This window comes from Arvicanthis niloticus, chromosome 23 (assembly GCF_011762505.2).
Source record: "Arvicanthis niloticus isolate mArvNil1 chromosome 23, mArvNil1.pat.X, whole genome shotgun sequence".
In the NCBI taxonomy this organism is placed as follows: domain Eukaryota; kingdom Metazoa; phylum Chordata; class Mammalia; order Rodentia; family Muridae; genus Arvicanthis; species Arvicanthis niloticus.
This window is the reverse complement of record NC_133430.1, coordinates 9217680-9236346: the sequence shown is the minus strand read 5'-3', so window position 1 is coordinate 9236346 and position 18667 is coordinate 9217680. Positions and strand designations below refer to the sequence as shown.

General features: G+C 38.5%; 1 long non-coding RNA gene and 5 other non-coding genes across 42 annotated transcripts in view; all 6 read left to right on the top strand.

Annotated features, from left to right (window-relative positions):
* The window catches only part of LOC143436776 (uncharacterized), a 54316-nt gene that overhangs the window by 23721 nt on the left and 11928 nt on the right, over positions 1-18667 (top strand). For 25 of the 37 annotated variants that reach the window (XR_013106596.1, XR_013106584.1, XR_013106582.1 and 22 more), the window contains 7 exons: positions 6672-6737; positions 9251-9335; positions 13017-13104; positions 13813-13856; positions 14679-14748; positions 15721-15793; positions 16322-17060. This is a non-coding gene — a long non-coding RNA (uncharacterized LOC143436776). Of the gene's footprint in view, positions 1-1797; positions 3166-4048; positions 4143-4468; positions 4578-6671; positions 6738-9250; positions 9336-13016; positions 13105-13812; positions 13857-14678; positions 14749-15720; positions 15794-16321; positions 17061-18667 lie in introns of those variants that run through there. The other 12 variants (XR_013106600.1, XR_013106602.1, XR_013106603.1 and 9 more) reach the window with 9 other exon arrangements.
* On the top strand, positions 2536-2606 carry LOC143437216 (small nucleolar RNA SNORD113/SNORD114 family). The gene has a single exon (XR_013106828.1). It is a non-coding gene; the product is annotated as a small nucleolar RNA SNORD113/SNORD114 family (small nucleolar RNA).
* LOC143437221 (small nucleolar RNA SNORD113/SNORD114 family) lies at positions 13262-13331 on the top strand. Its single transcript, XR_013106832.1, has one exon. It is a non-coding gene; the product is annotated as a small nucleolar RNA SNORD113/SNORD114 family (small nucleolar RNA).
* On the top strand, positions 14179-14250 carry LOC143437211 (small nucleolar RNA SNORD113/SNORD114 family). Its single transcript, XR_013106823.1, has one exon. It is a non-coding gene; the product is annotated as a small nucleolar RNA SNORD113/SNORD114 family (small nucleolar RNA).
* LOC143437222 (small nucleolar RNA SNORD113/SNORD114 family) lies at positions 16555-16628 on the top strand. Its single transcript, XR_013106833.1, has one exon. It is a non-coding gene; the product is annotated as a small nucleolar RNA SNORD113/SNORD114 family (small nucleolar RNA).
* On the top strand, positions 17348-17419 carry LOC143437220 (small nucleolar RNA SNORD113/SNORD114 family). The gene has a single exon (XR_013106831.1). It is a non-coding gene; the product is annotated as a small nucleolar RNA SNORD113/SNORD114 family (small nucleolar RNA).

Here is an 18667-nt window from a genome sequence, read left to right as displayed (position 1 = left end):
TAATTGTCTAATTGGAAGAAGGCCAAGCATGGATGACTTTTGTGCACACGGTAATAAGCATTATCAATCTAATTCTGTCCACCAAAGACAATATTCTCTTTAAAAAGGACTTTGTCAATTGTATTTGTGATCCCCAGGTCTATGCATGTAGCTAATATTTTAGTCTAGAATTTCAGGTTTTTTTTTGATGTAACCCTAAAGATGAATGAAAGAATGAGCTCGTCTCTTAGTTAATTTCTTATAGGGATACAGATCCGGGGGCAGTTAGAAGCAAGTTTTATGACACAGAAATGTTCATTGGAAAATTCCCTTTTGTTATTATTGCGCGTGAGTGTGCTTATGCTACCTTGCATGTGTGGCAGTCTACAGACTATTTTTTTGGAAGTTTTCCTCTCCTTACCATGGTGTTAATATAATAGTAGGTAGAACTTCCTTCTTGTGCATCTCTCAGTGCCTTTAACTACTGAGTCACCTTGCCAGCCCAGAGATCTGATTAATTTAGACTCATTAACGATCAATAAAAGCCCACCATCTTTAACTGCCTTAAGAATTGTGTTCACCGGAAATTTTGGTTCATTTCTATGCCTGGTCCTACCGCATATCTTCTCATTTTCTTCATATCTAGGTTATTCATGCCTTTGACATAAGTTAGTGATAAACCACTTACACCTAAGATAGGAACTTTAGAAGTACAAAAGTCCTTTAAGGCCCTTAACCACGCAGGTAGAAACCAGCATTTTCATCTTTACTGAACAATTACATCAACCATAGTATTCTCACTCTGTGAAATACAACACTCTCTATGAAGAATACAAAGTGGTTTTGCTCTGTGAAGTACAACACACACTCCGCGAAGAATGGAACCCACAGGCTTAAATCCTTTAATAGGCTGAATCATGAGAGATTGGGTGACTAATCCTAAGTTGGTTGCTATTACGTTCCCATTATTGAATCCAAAATAACTCTCTTTCTTATGTAATGACTTATGTACTCTTTAATTTTTAATACAACAGAAACTAACATCCACCACCCCACACAAGAGAAATAAATGCAGCCATTAAGACTGTCTGTGCTGCTACCCACAGACACCCTCATCTCATTTGTCTTTTTCAAGGGACCTCGCTGTGCATTGCTGAGGGTCTACCTTGCAACAGTGATCCCAGGTCCCCTAATTCACACATTAGCTGACTGTCTCATTATCTTTATTCTGTAGGTAGCTTATTTGTTCCTAAATTACACCAAGGGGATAGATGCCTGGATATGAATAAAAGAAAAGAATGCTTGTCAGACCAGCACAGACTTTGTGGTTATTATGATTCTGCAGAGCTGAAATCTGCTAATCATGGAGGGCTTTTATTTGTTCTCTGGGTTTTTCAGTATTTGGACTTGTTTGATATCATTAGCAATTTACACATTTCATCAATGGTAAATACGTGGCCCATGAACTCATTGAAGTGGATGCATGCAGTCTGAGGGAGAAGGCACTGGTAATGTCCTTGCTGGGACTGGAGGGTGGTTTGTGCTTTTTACAGGTTTATCTCCCCTAATCTGGAAAGTCAGAAATGTTCTTAAATCTGAGAATCTGTGCATGTGGGGGATGGGTTATAGTCAAAATGCAGGTACACTGAAATAATGTAAAAAAAGTTTTCTGCTCACATGTACAAGGTGACAAGGGGATGAACTTTGTTTCTTCCTGGAACCTACTTTTAAGATAATTCATTGTGCTTAATAAAATACTATACACAAAAGTTGGGTAAAACAAAACAAAACAAAACAAATTTGAAACATTTACCAAGTCAAGCATGTGAGAAGCAGGATCAGCTGTGACTGTTGGTGACCTCTAGCTGTGTCGTAGTGACCCAGTGATGTCATGGTTGATGTTCTTGTCGCATTGTTTACACAAAGCCAGAATTCATAAGTTTCTGTGTGAGATCTCTTGTCAGTTTGCTGGTGAGATGTCATGTCATGTGGTTGTTTGGCTATGCATGGGAGATCTGCCTGCAAGGTTCATGTTCATGGCTGGCTGCTGATGGGGACCACAAACTTGCCACAAGAGCTTTCTTCTGTGAGAGTCCTTGGGACATGGAAGTTAATTTCCCTAGAGAGATCAATGCAGGGCAGAGTTAGGTAGCTCCTTTGTATAACACACAAACCATCTCCCTTAGACACAAACTTCCTCAGGGCTCTCTTGCTCACATGGTCAGGCATGATCCAAGGTGCGTAGCCTTAACACAGGGTTGTGTGTGCCACAAGGTGTGGCCCCTACTTGCAGCATCTTGGAGGCCAACTACCTCATGGGCTATCCTTAAGATTCAGACACACTTAATTAGAAATTCCTTGAAGTGAAGAAGCTGAGCTATCACATGTGCTCAGAACTCTTGTAAGAGTTCTCCCCAAAGTCAACCATCAGATGCATCTCAGTACAGTGGAAGGAGCTTGCTTTCAGATTCATATTTCATGTTTATTGACTCTATTAGTAGTCAATAAATGACCTGATACAAAGTTAGGACTAACTAAACCAAAGACATCCAAGCTCTGACCAATGATGAGAATTCTGGGGTGTCTGAATCATTGATTTTGATTAACCCTATAGCTCTGAGGTCCATTATAAGAGGCCAGTGAGATGGATCAGTGCCTTAAGGCACTTGTTGACAAGCCCGACTACCTGATTTCAATCTCCTGGACCCACTTGGAAGAAGAGAACTGACTTCCACAGTTGTCTTCTGATTCCCACGTGTGCTATATAGCATGTGGGACACATACAGACACACACACACACACACACACACACACCTAAACACACACAAACACTCAAAGCAAATATGTAAAAAGAATAGACTTCATTAACACACTCTTATTAAATGTTATTGGAAATTAGAAAGTTTAAAAATTTTTTTTCTTAAGCTTCTTAGGTCCATTAGTCTGTGTTGTTTCCCTGTAAGTAAGCGAATACAACTAGGCAAATATTTACATATGTAAACATTTAAATGATCATGGACAAAAAGATAGCCTTGTGTGGCCTCCTTATGTGATTACACTTTTGTAGATACATTTGAAGTAGTCAATTCTAACATACATTTATTAAATCCAATTGATAGCCATTTGCACAGGAAACTGAGTCCCAAGAAACTGATGACATTAATTTTCATTACCAAGGAGATAGTGGTAATTTTTTTTTTTTTTTATTGTTAGTAAAATATCAAAAAAGTTTAGTAAAAGGGAATCAGCATTGATCTAGGGGGTAGAGGTATGCTAGGGTTCACCCCTGGGATACCGACAGTCACTGGATGGAAGCAGCTATAGTTTTACTGTTCAGAATATCGTGTTTGTTATTGTTGAGGTTGTGATTGTCTGTTGGTTTCATTGTTGTTTGTGAGTGAATGAATGATGGTTGAAAAAAAAATATTTCAGACCTAGGCTGGTGATCTGGGGACAGGTCAGCAAGTCCGAAGTCCTGAGTTCCACTGTGAGGATAAACAACCATCATTGTTATGGGAAGTGAATGGGGAAGGAGTAGCCCCCCCCTTTTTTTTCCCCTCATCTATTGAGATGTTTTAGTTCAAATTATATTTTTCTACATAAGTCAATACACGAATAAAGGAATAAAATCTGTAAGTGCATGAAAAAAAATCAAGGAGTGCCATGGGTAGATCAGTTATGAAATGGATTTGGTAGCGAGGAGGGGGAGGGGAAGGTCTGCAGTCAGCTTGTCAGCCTCCCTGGCTAGTGTAGACTGTGGGTTCCCAAGGAAAGCCTGTCACAATTGGCTTCTGGGAGGAGTGGGGGAAGGGAAGTTGGAGGAGGGGATTTTCTGTGATCATTTAGAGAAGGGGGCAGAGAGCAGAGGAGGAGGGGAGGAAGCAGAGGCCAGGGATGGGGGGGAGAAGGGAGAGGAGGGGGAGGTGAAAGCTTGCAGTTAGCTCACCTGTATTGCTGGCTGGAGATGGCTTTATATTTTCAATTTATTGATTTTTTTTTTTTTGCTCTAATTTCTGTTATTTTCTTCCTTTGTTTTTTCTTTTGATCTCATTTGCTTTTCTTTGTCTAGTTTCCTCCTAGGTACCAACACTTCTCTTGTCTGAAACTTTCTTCTCTTTGATCAAGAAACTTCTCATTTCTTCTCCTGTCTACCCAAGCTACTTGTAACTGCCATTGAGTTTCTTAAGATGTACATTAGAATTTTATTGTACGTCAGAGATTGCATAATTAGAATACACTATGGAATACCGATGGCCATTTATCTAATACTGTCTGAAGACAGCCCAATAAAAGAGAGTCATAGCGTACATGAACCTGGATGAGGGGGGATTTTTGTATAGCTATATTTTTAATAGTGACAGGTTTTATGGGGTTCTAGAGCTAACAGTATCTTTTACATTGTCTCTGAAAAGTACTGGTTAATTCAAAGCAACGTAGGTAGGCTCTGTTTACATTTCAAAATCTGGCTAAGTCTATTTTTCTTCCACAGAGTGCTCACAGACAGCTGACTTACTGAGTTTTGCTAAGGAAAAAAAAATCGTGGACAGGTAGCTCTCTCCATGTAAGGAACAGAGAGAATAATGTAGGTGAGACATCAGGTTCGTGGCCTTGCTTGGAATGCTTTGTTCGTGTATGTTCAGTAGTAGCTCAAAGGGATACAAGTTTAAAAAACTAAATTAAGATCTCTAAGAATGGACTTGTGATGGGAAGGTCTTGGACTTCCCCCTCCCCCCCACCCCCAATAATCTAATATGGTGTGGTGGCAGTAATTTTTTTTTTTTAAATGGCAATATCCTGTAAAGGAAATTTTGCCCCCTGGAACATTGTGTTGTGTCATATGAACTAATGAATTGATCGGAGAAGGGAGATGTGGAGGAAGGAAGGCTTGTCTGGACCAGTGATGAGTACCATGGGGTATCTGAATCAGGATATTGTGAGAACTGCTCATATTGTTGTTTTTAATTTCCTACCTCATTGATTTAAAGATTTGCCTATCAGTGTGGCCCTGGCTGATAAGGAGGGTGTCACAAGTGGCAGAAGATGCTGGTCTTTACTCTGGGGGCAGGTTCACTCAGCAGACTGAGATGAGACCAAGATGATGGTGAAGGTGTCCCTCCCCTGAGTTCCATGGTTAAGGGAGATTTATACTTTCAGTAAAGGGAGATATTGAAATATTGTGTTGTGTCATATGGACTAATGAATTAAAAAGAGAGGAGACGTAGAGAAAGGAAGGCTTGTCTGGACAGGTCAGGAGTACCATGGTGTATCTGAACCAGGATATTGTGATTAAACCTGTATATGACTCTCAGGTCTTTTATAACTATCCCTTCTTTAGGGCATAGTCATGGGTCTGTGTCCTTTGATTTTTGAGAGTGTGCTTTTTGGGGGTTGCTCCATTATTGCTATACCAGCACTGGGGGTGCCGCAGGGTGGAGCCCAATAAGCTACATTCATTCTCATCTTTGGGATTAATTTTATTATGAAATTATCAAAAAGTTTGAATAACAAAAGAGAACAAAATGGTCAATTATTACAATGGCGTATAATGAGAGCATTTTGTTTAGGGCTGCATAGTCATTTAAGTGTAAGTTTTTGTCCTATGTTGGTTACTGGTCTCAGATAGTTGTTTCTAGTTCTAGTTCAATTCAACCCGATTAAAGACCATTAATAAGTAGATGTGAGCATTCCACACATTTAGCTGCCCTGTCATCCTTCAGCCATGTTTGTTTCACAGAGCCCATCACTATCCAACAGCTCACTCACATGTGGACTCCTCATGTACTCTAGGGGACAGCAGGTGTCAATTCTGTCAGGCGTGTGCAGTCTTGTCAAGCCTACTCTGTAGGCCTTCCACTAGGCTTCCACAGACCCATCATGAGACAGGGCTTGACAAGAAGCCAGTGTGTTGATTAATCTACGTCTCTAACTAGAGTCCCTCTGAGATAAACAATACAGGCCATTCTTTCCACAAGAAAAGAACTGCTGATGAAATAATCAGTACTTACAGATCCATGAAAAGCCTCATCAACTCAAGACAGTGTTATTGAAGAAAAGGCAGCCATGACTGTGCCTATGATCCCTATCAGTGAAGGTGTCTAAGTCAACACCATTGACAAAGCTTGGGTAAAAGCCTGAGGTCATTTACTCAGTGTGAGATTGATGCTATTTTGTGTAGAAATTATCTTTGAGCCGAAGTTGGAAAAGTTTAGCCAGCTTGCACCTGAGAGTTTGTGGCCCAGTGATGTGAAATTTGTTATTTCAAGAGAATTAATACATAAGTAGCAAGTAGATACATAAAATAAGGAAGGCACACCTATTTTTGCAGCAGGTAGTATAAGCCATGCTACTGCCTACTAAAAAGCAAGGGCACTTGTTAACCCGTATTAACATAGGATAGAGTCTGTAACCATCTTTCATATTGAGTATATTAGTAGCTGAAGGTAATAAAGTTGCTTGGGTGTTCATTGGTCATTAATAAAAGCAAGCTGTATCAGCTAGCAATTTATTAAATATCCACCTGATTTACAGATTGTTGTCCACACTATAGAACTTACTCTAGGGAGAGGTAGTAGGCATACATGTTTACCACAGTGAAAATCAGAACTTTGATATTATATCTAAAGTTTATTATACATAGTCCTGCTTGACACACTAAATTCTAAATCTTCTCTTCCCTCTTGCGGTGAATGTAGGGCCCCTGATTTAATTATTTAACATGGAACCATTGTCCTGAGTCAGGAGCATAGATGAGGAGAAAGGTAAGACCCTTAGTCTCTGTCTGGAGTCTTTCGTTGACGGCAGCTAGCTGATCAACTTCAAAATTAGTAATCATCACCTAGCTAAAACAATTAGCTCACAAAATCATGTTTAATCCAAAGTAGCACAGCAGAAATGATTTTAAGAGAAGAAAGTAGTTATTTAACTTGCCCCTAGAACTTTAGTGTTAACTCATTGCATTATGGTTGAGCTCAGCTCCCCCAACAGTAATTCTTTGAAAAGGCCCCCATATGGATGCTAGCTCATGCGCCTGTATTTCCGAGGTGGACGATTGGACAGCAGAGCTTCATTACAGTCCATGGAGCCATATTTGACATATAGATAAATTAAATAAAAGAGAACCACACAAAAACTTGATGGATTTGATCCAAAACAGAAGCATTAGCTTCACACTGTGCCTCTGAGCATGTACCCTGATTAAAGCAATGTGGTCTGAATATCCCGATGTAAAGAGACAACCCTGCCCCAAAGATCTTGTTTTGGAGACCGTGTGTTGTTTAATTGTGAATCATTCAGTCAATGAATGACGCGAACACCCAGCATAGGCCAATGATGAGGAGCATGGGGTTTCTGACCGAGGACAGTGATTAAACCCTTATGAAATCTGAGGACTATTGCAAACTGGTGTCTGCATCCTGTAGAGACGAGTCCCCAAAGCCCGATCTTTGTGGATTCTTGGCACAACCCACATTCCTTTAATAAAATTAGAATAGAGAATGTATTGATGAATAAAAACTTAAAAAGATACAATTGGCAAAGATGGTCAGCCTCAAAAGAGACAAATGAAAACAAAATAAAGCAACAAAACAAACAAACCCCTCAAAATAGGGCAGATGAGATGGGTCCATTTGGAAAGGCTCTTGTGAGCAAGCCTGGTGATCCAACTTCCACCTCTGAAATCCCATAGAGAGGAACATGTTGTCCTCTAACCCTACACACACATACACACACACACACACACACACACACACACACACACACACACGAACGCGCGCACACACACACACACACACACACACGAACGCGCACACACACACACACACACACACGAACGCGCGCACACACACACACACACGAACTCGCACACACAAACACACACACACACACGAACGCGCGCGCACACACACACACATACACACACACACATGAGCGCGCACACGCGCGCACACACACACATACACACACACACACACATGAACGAGCGCGCGCACGCACACACACACACACACACGTACATGCGCACGTGATATAAATGAACAAATTATAATAAAACAAAGAGAAAGAAAAACTTTATTGTATACATGTACTTTTAAAGCATTTAATGTAGTGTGGGTTGTTAATAATTTTGACATTCCTAATCGAGGTGCCTAGCTGTGTGGTCATTGAAAGGGGAGGCAAGTTGAGGCAAGTGTCAAGGGATAGGAGATACATTTCGGTAATTAGTGGTTGAGTGGAGGGCACTTACAGACAGAGCAACAGGGAGACTTCCACATACTCCACCATGTGATTGATAAATTCTAGGTGATTTTATTCAAATAGATGCAAATAAGTTTGCTACTCTTGAGCCATGGTGTAGCAAGTATAACAGCAGCACTTATGGGACTTACCCAGAATGGGGGACTCAAATCTCCTGAAGTCTATGAACTGAGCATTAGAACTGGACGCTAGAACTGTCCACTCCTGAAATGCACAGGACAGCAGAGATGTTCTGGACCTTTCCCGTGGTGCATTTAGGGATTCACCTTATTCGTGTGCCATGCTTGGTTTGCTGGCTGTAAACCTTAAAATTCTGCTAGAAAAATTGCCCTATGAGAAATTAAGCTTATCAGTGAGCAAGTGAGTTTGACAGGGGCTGAGGAGATCGCTCAGTCAGTCAGGTACTTACCTTGAAATCTAGAGGCCCATGTAAATTTAAAAAACACACAAGCCAGTTGAGTGTGATGGTATGTACTGGGGCGCTGGGGGGTAGAGGCGGGTGCATGTCTAGGGATTGCTGGTGGGATAGCTCCAGAACAGTGAGAAACTTAACTTCTGAAGACTGACACCAAAGGCTGTCCTCACAAACCCACATGCATGTGCATCTGCCCAGGAAAGTTAAACTTGGGCCATAACAGAGATTATACCATATGGTAAATCTCTCACCTTCTCTTTTGCACAAAGTCCCACCTAAAAGACAACCTAGCTCTTAATCTATGTTGGTAACAAACACACCAGATGTTCCTAATAATTAGGGTTATTTTTCTTCTTCTTACTGCTGGGTTCAGTGGTGTTCATTACATTATTTAAAGTAAAATGTATGCAGGCTCATAAATATAAAGTGCTATTCTCACTTAAATCCCATAAGGTAATAAACAGTAAGGAGTTACTGCTTTCCCAAGTGTTCGGACCGGAACGCAAACCAAAGCTTATGGCTAATTGATCACCCCCAACTGATGTTTCCTCCCTAAAACTAAATGATACCAATTCATTTGAATGTTTGCCTTTTACTCCCCAGAATGAGTGTGTCTGTGTTGCTTCATGATTGCATTCTGGGGAAGATCTTGCCTGTTAACTGCCAGAGAAGGAAGGAAGATGCCGATGTAAGTGGGGTTCACACTTTATGTCCTTGCTGAGGGAGGGGAACCGTCGTGCCTATAGAGTGGTTCTTGAGAAACACTAGTAGCCATGAGCTGAATAGTGATGAGAATATTTTGTGAGTTAATAATCAGTATGAATCCACATCAGCCCCACCAAATTCCTCAGGAGTGTGTTTCAACCATTTCCAGAATGTTTTAAGGTGATTTGGTTCCTAATAGATTTGGATACTTCTCAATCGATTGCCTTCACAGTCCTCTCACTGATGGGAGAATATAATGAATGAAACAGTGTATCTTCTCATCATTGTGCCATCTTTGTACAGATATTAAGGGAGAGAAGCTGTCTGAATGAAAGCAATTGATAGGATGCACAGAACTGGATTCATTCAGATTTCCCATGTCGAGCTCACAGACGAAAGGGCAGGCTTTAGCTCTGTGGGATATGCACTGTCAAGCTGTATTTGTATTTCCAAGTACCCTTCTTTCCTTAATTCCTTGATATTGATTACATTATTAGTGAATCAATGAATAAGTCAAGGCTAGTATGACTGACTCTATGAAGAATGTCTGAGTCTGAGGTCTGTTTTAAAAGTGGCCTCTTGTGTCCAAGAAAGAAAGAGACCTAGAACTTGTATTTGGACAAGGGATGTTCACATTTCATGCATAGAGACTAATTTTTTTTTAATGAGAAATTGTTAAGGTATGAGATATACAAATTGATCAATATGGAAAGCACTAGGTGCAGGCCATCATGAATCCCACTGAGGGTGTGTGTAGTTAGCAGTAGGATCCCAAGTTCAGGGCCAAAGTCACTACACTTGGTCCCCGGCCCTCCTCACACTAAAAGCAAAACCAAACACCTGGAATATTTTGTTTTTAAGTTCAGGTTTCATTTTTAAAAAATTCATTATTTATTTATTTTTTGTGTGCCAATTGCCCATTCTTGAGGCGTATACTGTAAATGCATTCTTTTTCTTTTCAAAAATAGTCAATTGGAAAAGCGATTCTTCTACCACCCTGGTGAGACCCATACATAGGCAGGCATAATCTTGATCACTCATGTCTCTAAGTGATGAATTGAACTTGATTTATTTTATCTTTTCAAATGAATAGTTAGACAAATAAAACATTGGCCTATTCTTGGGTCAATGAGAAAATGGCAGTGGACTTCATGAATATTTTAGAATCAAACTAATATCGTTTAAATTGATCTAAATCTAAATGGCTCATTGTTTTAAAACTTGGTATTTGACACCACAGAATGAAGACTGAATTACTCTCTGAGATGAGGAGTTTGCTATTGCCATTGTGGGCAAGAGGCTTTATGACTCCATAATAATCAAAGAATCCTGTCAGTGAGGGCTGATTTCCTTGTAATGTTCCTTGAATTATTTAAATCTGCTCATCTACAAAACAATGATACAAATGAATTATGAAACAATTGTTATGAATCTATTTGGCATATTTTACTCACAGAACATTTTACTTGTGCACTGAAGTTTACTTAAAAGTTATCTAGTGAAGAATCTGAGGCCGCACATCCAATATGGCTGCCACCGTGCACTCATGGCTGCTTATATAGAAAGTAATTACAGTGAAGTGAAATGTAAAATTCAATTTCTCTGTTGCAGTGGCCACATTGCGTATACTCAGTAGCTACCTGAGCCTTTGGGGAACTGTGTTAGAGATGCAGTTAGTATCAGGTTTGCATTATCCTGCAAAGTGCAGTTGGACAGCTCTTCACAGAACAGGCTGCACACAGGAAGAGGAAAGAGAAACAGATGTGATGGCTGTGAGGCAGGCATGTGAATTGATCCATCCATGGTTCACTGAAGCCCCCTGCAAAAAGAAGCTGGGAGAGAGCTAAGCAATGAGAAAAGAAAGAACCTGTAAGGAGACCTCGGCCCCAAAAGCATTGTTCTTGGCTAGTTTTTTTTTTCAGTTCATGAATATTTATTTTATTGCCCCCAGTGAGGCTATGAATGGGTCAATAAACAAAACTGTCTCTGAAAGAAAAAGAAAGAGGTCAAAGGTTGCTTGTGTGGATCAATGATGAGAACCCTGGGGTGTCTCAATGGAGGACTTTGACTAAGCTCTGTCTCACGGAGGTCCATTTCGGAGGGGGGGGGTGGGGGGGTGGGGATGGGGGAATCCCATTTCTTATCTCTTTGGGATATAAGCTTAATCTGCCAATCAGAAATAACACGGGCTGTAATCTTGGGCTTCTGTGCACTAAACCAGTGTATAAATCAACCAAGAACCCTGTAAGCGACCACTAACAAAATAGGTCATTTCTCTTTCAAATACCTGAGTATTTAATGCAATGAGAATCATTACTAATGTATTTATAAAGCTTGACATTCTAGCAATGTATTGATCAAGACTGATGCTGCAGGGCAAGGAGCATTTGGATAAATGTTTGTTGTTTTGACATATACTGTGTGTGTGTGTGTTAAGGGAAGTACAAAATATTTATTTAAGATGATTATTAACTAAATAAAATCTGTAGAGAATAGGACTCACCCATGAATCTAGGCTGACAGCATGCCCCAGATGAACAATTAGGATTTCTCTTCTACTTCCCACTGTATTTCAGTTCTAACCCTCACTTTAATTTAAATAGTTAGAAACGTGTGTTAATCTTTCCATGACTGAACATATAAGTTAATCTGGCATTAATATATTGTCCTATTTCTGTGGATAAACAGCTGTAATGGCATTATCTCATATAGAAAAAGGACATTACTATCTCAATTAATGAAGCCATCCTGCAGGACCTTTTGTTATGAGACAAGTGAATAGTTACAGTACCACCTAAATTAGAGAAAGCTAATATACTGAGCCCCTCACATTTTTTTTTTTTTTAAAATGGTGACTATTTATTTAGACACACTATAATATTATAAAGTTTTTGTTCCTTTTCCTTGACTTTTCAGGGTCAAAGAATCCCCCATGCAACCAGACACCCCCAAATATATTTCTATTGCACAGGCACCTGTGTATACTTGGCTTGGCTCTACTTCCTTCTGCCTAGGTGTAATCAGAATATTTTGTTCTTTTCTGGCAAGCTGGGATTGTTTAGCTAGACAGACCCATGAACTTTCGTCTTGTCTGCTGTTGTAGGAACGTGACTACTTATTGGAGTGTCAGTGAGTCAGTGGCTTTAACCGTGAGCTTATTGTTTACACCCATCAAGTTTTGTTAACCTATAATAATGTGAGATTTTTTTTTTTTTTTGGCTATAAAAAGCTGAGTTTAGACTGAGACTCCTATATGTCCATCTGTACACTAAAGTATTAATTTTTATTTTTATAATGGTCTGTCCTCAGAATGCATCTACAAGTGCCCATTGTTCTCAGGTCATGAAAGAATGGATGTTTATCTTTCTGAGTCCTCAATGCTGGAGTCTGTGTTCACAACTGGTGACTTCCCAGTTCACTGTGGGTGTCTCTCTTCTAATATCAGCAGGGAGAAAAGAAGACATTCTTAATTTCTTAAACTTGTTTTGCAAAGTTTTTCTAATAAATCATCACACACTCAAATAAACCAGACCCAAAGACATAAATTTTATTAAATGACAATATAGAGCTATTACCACAGAATTACAAACATCTTCACAAAAAGTTTTATAAATCATGTACAAGTAACGTCATCAAATTTTCATTTGGTGTGCTCATCCCTCAGAACCAGTGGTGCCAGTTTTCTTTAAACATCGGGCCTTGCTTGCAAGCTCTACAGTTACGCCCAGTATTTACATGGCACCCAAAGACATGTGAGTAATATTCAAAATTATTTTGATCGTTTGCTCATTGATTGCATCCCAGCAAGGGATTGCATTATCCTGAAGAACAAGATAAAATTGTTCTTAGGCTGATCTTCTTCATAGATATTTCACATGCATATATTATGATAGAAGAAAAAGGCAAATATGGACCAATGATGACCTTGTCTATATTATAAGTCATGGACGATGACAACACCCTTGATTCTGAGGTTCATACCATAAGATGTCTCAAGTGCCTCTCTTGAAAAGAGGATAACAGTTAGACACATGCAGTGTGCACTCGATTCAGGCACTCTTAGATCGTGATCAATGAATCACGATATAAACACAAATGCACCTGCAGATAAATCAATAGAGGCATCGATTAATTATGAAAATAAATATTTGACCACAAATGCTACTGATCCATGCAGAAAATCTGAAAGTCTCTTAAGAAATCATTGGTATAAAGATGAATATAACCTTTATGCGAGTTGCCTCATCTGATGTAATTAATGGGTTAAGCTCTAGTGAGGGTCCAGGCCTTCATCTGAAATTTTATTTGATTTCTTAAGAAACTTTCATAACAATTTGAATTTTAAATAACAAATAATGAAAGGAGAAATGTAGAAATAATTGTTAAAATAGTAATCTTTTTATTTTTTTGCTGTTTCATTCTCCCTGGATGCTGCCTAACATTGTTTCCTGGCTGGGAAGTCCCTGCTGCCCTATCCCCATGTGTAACAAGCTTGTAAACTGATGTAAGTGGAGTCAACGGTCTAGTCTTGGGTTGGGTGGTCATCCTCAGATGCTCCTGTCTTATCAAAGGCAGGCATAGGCTCCAATCAGGTTAACTCAACACGATCTGAGTGGTCAACTCTACATGACCATGAATGCCCTGTTGAGGATTTCCAAAATTAAGAGATAAGACAGAGAGTAAGAGTGACCTACGATCTGTTGAATAACTTTAATACACTGTGATCGTGTGGTAAGAGTTATGATACAGAGTTATGTAAATATTTTAAGTGACACATATAGTTGTTAATAAAAGTAGAAAGTGTGAGAGAAAGAAAAGGACAGTGTTGGATCAATGATGACCACTCATGATGTATGATCCGGGGATCGTGACTACAGGTCTGGGAGTCTGAGGTCCACACCCAAACTCGTGTAGTGTAGAGTCGAGATATAAATATTGAGTGTAGCACAGTGTGTTACAATTCTTAGGTTCACATGCCTTTATTTTATTTATTCTCTAAATGAAAGGGGGCAAAGCATTCTCTAATTATGGAAATAATGTTAAGTTATAATACTAACAGTATAAATACCAAAGTTCAGAAATTTACTAATAATAAATGTCCAGAGCTGTAATCCGTTATCTGAGGATTTTGTATGCGCTTTAAAATGGCGGCCCATATTCTTGTTAGAATGAGAACCAGGTCTCCTGTTTATTTTGTTGAGAAGAATATAATCACAGTTTCATATAACTAGATGGGTAAAATAAAAAAGGAGTAGTACAAGGGGCATAATTGCATAGAACCTTATTATAGTTATACTGTGTTCTTTCATCTCTGTGTCTTTCCAAGCTGCGTCACCTATGTGTTTGGATCACGGAGTCCATGTCTAACCTAGGGTCTTGCGTGTGCAGTAGGCTATGTAAGTGTAGTTCATGTTCTTGTGTTCTTACTGTTTCTGCTTATTGATAAATGAATTATGAATTACTCAAGAGTTACACCCACGATTAATGACAGATACAACATGTCCTGGACATGCTTCATTAATATCCTTAAGAAGAAAATTAATCTGATAACACACTGAGTCACCAATGTTCCCTTGGACAGCTCTCAAACATATTTAGTAGCATAATCGGTTAGCTTTTATATGTATGATATAATCTGTTATTAATATTGTACAATATCTGTGAATTGATAGTAGTAATGGCACTTTCCATAAATATAGAAAAAGCACATTATCATTTCAGTTAATGAAGGCAGAGTGCAGTCCACTAAGCACCTTTTCCTATGAGACAAGTGGATGGCTAATGAAGTCCAACATAACTCTCCAGAGAAGGCCAATAAACAAAACCCCTCACGTTTTGTGCAATGGTGGCTACATTTATTTATTAATTCAAATTGCAGGGACAAATAATCCCATATGTAACCAGACAGTTCCATATACTAATTTCTATTTTCACTGGCACCTGCTTAGACCTATGTGTGCTATGTCAGACAGGTGGGTCCTTGGGACATGGTGGTCAGTCATCTTAGTTTACGTAACAAGCTGAAAGACTTTCAAAAACACAAGGTTGATGGCTCCTGATAAAAACATGAAGTTGATATCTGGCCTCCATGCAGACAGATGCAAATGAACTTGAATCTACACCCAGATACACACACATACACATGTACACACATACAGACACACTCACATTTAAGTTGAATTTGCAAAGGTTTTTATTGTGAAGTATGCAACATAAATAATTTTTAAGTGATGGTTGTTTTATCTTCCACCATCTTCGTAAGACCTGTCCAATATACAAGTTCAGCCTAATGTCTCTGTGTATTTAGTAAGACTTAAATGTCTCTAGACAGTAGTTGCATTCTCATAACCTGTTTTTTTTTCCCCCAGAAGGGACTCACTCAGTATCCAATGGTACAGGTTCGAAGAGTTTCTAATGGGGACACAGGACAACTAGACTGAGGTTTGTCAGTTTTTGAAATCTCATTTCTAATAATAAGATATTTGTGACTTGATTTTGCGTAAATGGACTTGAATTGCTGTGAGGCATTGATCAGTTAGTCAGTAATTAAATATGTAAATAAATGAAAAGGGGGTTGGCCAATGTCAATGTATATTGTACAGCAAGACACCTTAGTTGTTTACATAATTTATTATTTCAGTCCATAAATACCTTATGGATTGATCATGTTTTACCTATCCCTCTGAGGTCAATAATAGGTCATTAGATATAGGGAAAATAAACAACTATCAATATTGATCAGTTGTAGTTTAATGTTGAAATTGTTGGCTTTTGAAGCTTTATTATAAAATCGGGGGTAAAAGCACCACACAGTGAGATGAAGCAGATCCAAAGACTTAATTTTGATAATACGAAATACATTGCTATTATCATAGTTTCATGTTTCATATGTATCTACATTAATAGGTACACAAAGCTTAGTCATGCAAGGCCATGAGGTAGTTATGATCCTCTGTATTCATCCCACAGAACCAATGGCTCCAGTCTGCTTTAAACATGGGTCTGTGCTCACAAGTCCTACGTGAGTAATATTCCAAATTATACTGTCTTCTTTTGATCAGTGGTATGCTCTATGTTATTATAGAGTATACAATGTACTGAGACAAGGATGCCAGTCATTCTGTCCAAGAAAATGCAACCATACTTTGTCATTTTGTTGACAATTGGATGCATTCATTATTGGACTAGAATATAGTATAACACGGGCCAATGATGACAAGGTTTCGGGATTATAAGTCACAGACGATGACTGAAGTTGCAGAGATCTGAGGTCCACAGCGTAACATGCCACATGTGACCCTCTCATGGAGTGGTTGCTAGTCAGGCGTGTTGCAGCACACATTAAACATTAGCGATTCACTCTCATCATTTCAGAGTGGATCATTGAATCAAGACATAAATCTACATGCACATAAATCATTTAAAATTCATGGCCTAAGTCTTTTTGACGGTCAAGGCCTTGATTTTCAAAATTATCAAATTTCTTTTCTTTCTTTTTTTTTTTTTTAACTTGATTTCTTAAGAAATCTATCACAACAATTTGACTCTTAAACAGTGAAAGGTGAAATGTAAACAATAAATGGACAGGTATCAATCTTTTTATTATCTCTGCTGTTTTGTACTCCCTGGATGAGTGCTGACACATGATTTCCTGCCTGGGAGGTCCATGGTTGACCTGTCACCACGTGGATGGAGCTCAACAAGTGATGTAAGTGAAAGCCAAATATATGCTCTTGTTTTGAGTAGCTTTGATAAGACACTCCTGTATTTATAAAGTCATGCATAGGCTCCTATCAGACCTATTGAGACCATGTGGTCAATCAACATGACCAGGAACACTCTTCTGGATTTTCAAAATTAAGAAAGAAAGAGAGGCAGGATGGCATGAGATCTGTTGGATACCTTCAATAATTAGGATTTTGTGATGAAGATTTATGTAACTATTCCAAGTTGTACAAGACAAATACAGAAATTATGGGAGGAGAGGAACAGTGTTGTGTCAGTGATAACTAGTGATGTTGTATGATTCATTGATCATGACTATAAGTTTGGGAGACTTATGTCCACACCAGAACACCTGTAGTCTGCAGCTGTGGGCTAGAGATCAGCAGTGGCCTATTATGTTATCTTGAGCTTCATATTTCATTTTGTTTTTATAACTAGGCTAAATTACAAGAAATAAAATAGGGCATAGCAATCTCAACTTGCAAAAATAATTTCATGGCATATATTAACAATACACACATCAAAATTTAGAAGTCCATTTTAAATAAGTAGACCAGATCTGTGTGTAGTTTAAAAATGGTCATCAAATTCTTACATTGGCAGTCCAGTTCTCGTATTTATTTTCCACAGAGGAAAGTACCATGCTTTCACATAAATGAGATTGAAAAACATACAAAAGGACAATATAATTGTCATTGAAAAGAATATAATTATGTGCCTAATGTTTGTCTTCTGTATGTGTTATTCTCAAGCTGAGTTACCTTTATTTCCTAGTCATGTGATACATGACTAGCCTCCTTTCTTGAGACCACAGTAGGCTGTATAAATACAGTACATGTGCTTGTCTTACTATGAACACTTCTCCTTATTGTCAAATGAATTCCACATAACTCAAAAATGACACCCGCGTTTAATGGCAGGTGTAGCATGTGACAGATTTTATTAATATTTGTAAAATTAGGATGGATATGATGGTACATGGAATGAGCAAATACTCATATTTAAATATTTATGAGTATTTAAATACTCATAAATAGGCTTTAGATAGCTCTAAAGCCTATTTAAGAGTAGCAGTTATATGCTTTTATAAAAAAATCATGTTTTTCTAATTAGTACAAAATAATAAGAACTTCAATAAATAAATATAAAGATTAAGTTAAATTTGTAGGGCTTATGATGGATAGATAATTTCTGTTGCATATGAGTCAAGGTGTGTTCTTATGAGGTTTATGTCTTAAAGCCTTGGGTTTGTGCTTGGGGTTCTAGCTACAGGTGCTAGATAAATGTTTGTGTTAATCTATTGTACTATATTTTTGTACCTGAAGGAGTCATTGCACAAATGACCCCAAAGTAAGTTCAGTGTTCTTATTTGTTGACAGGAAAATAAATATATGACAACTTCTACATATATGCACAAAATACGTAGAGTATTTATTGCTTTGATTGGTATCATGTCCAACTGCTAGTTTAGAAAAACAACTATTTCAAATCTTATAGCCTATCCATCATTAAATAAAGTCAGGGAACAATTCAACCAATAAACTGATAATTCAACTGATAAACCTGGAGGTAGCTACTGAAGCAGAGACC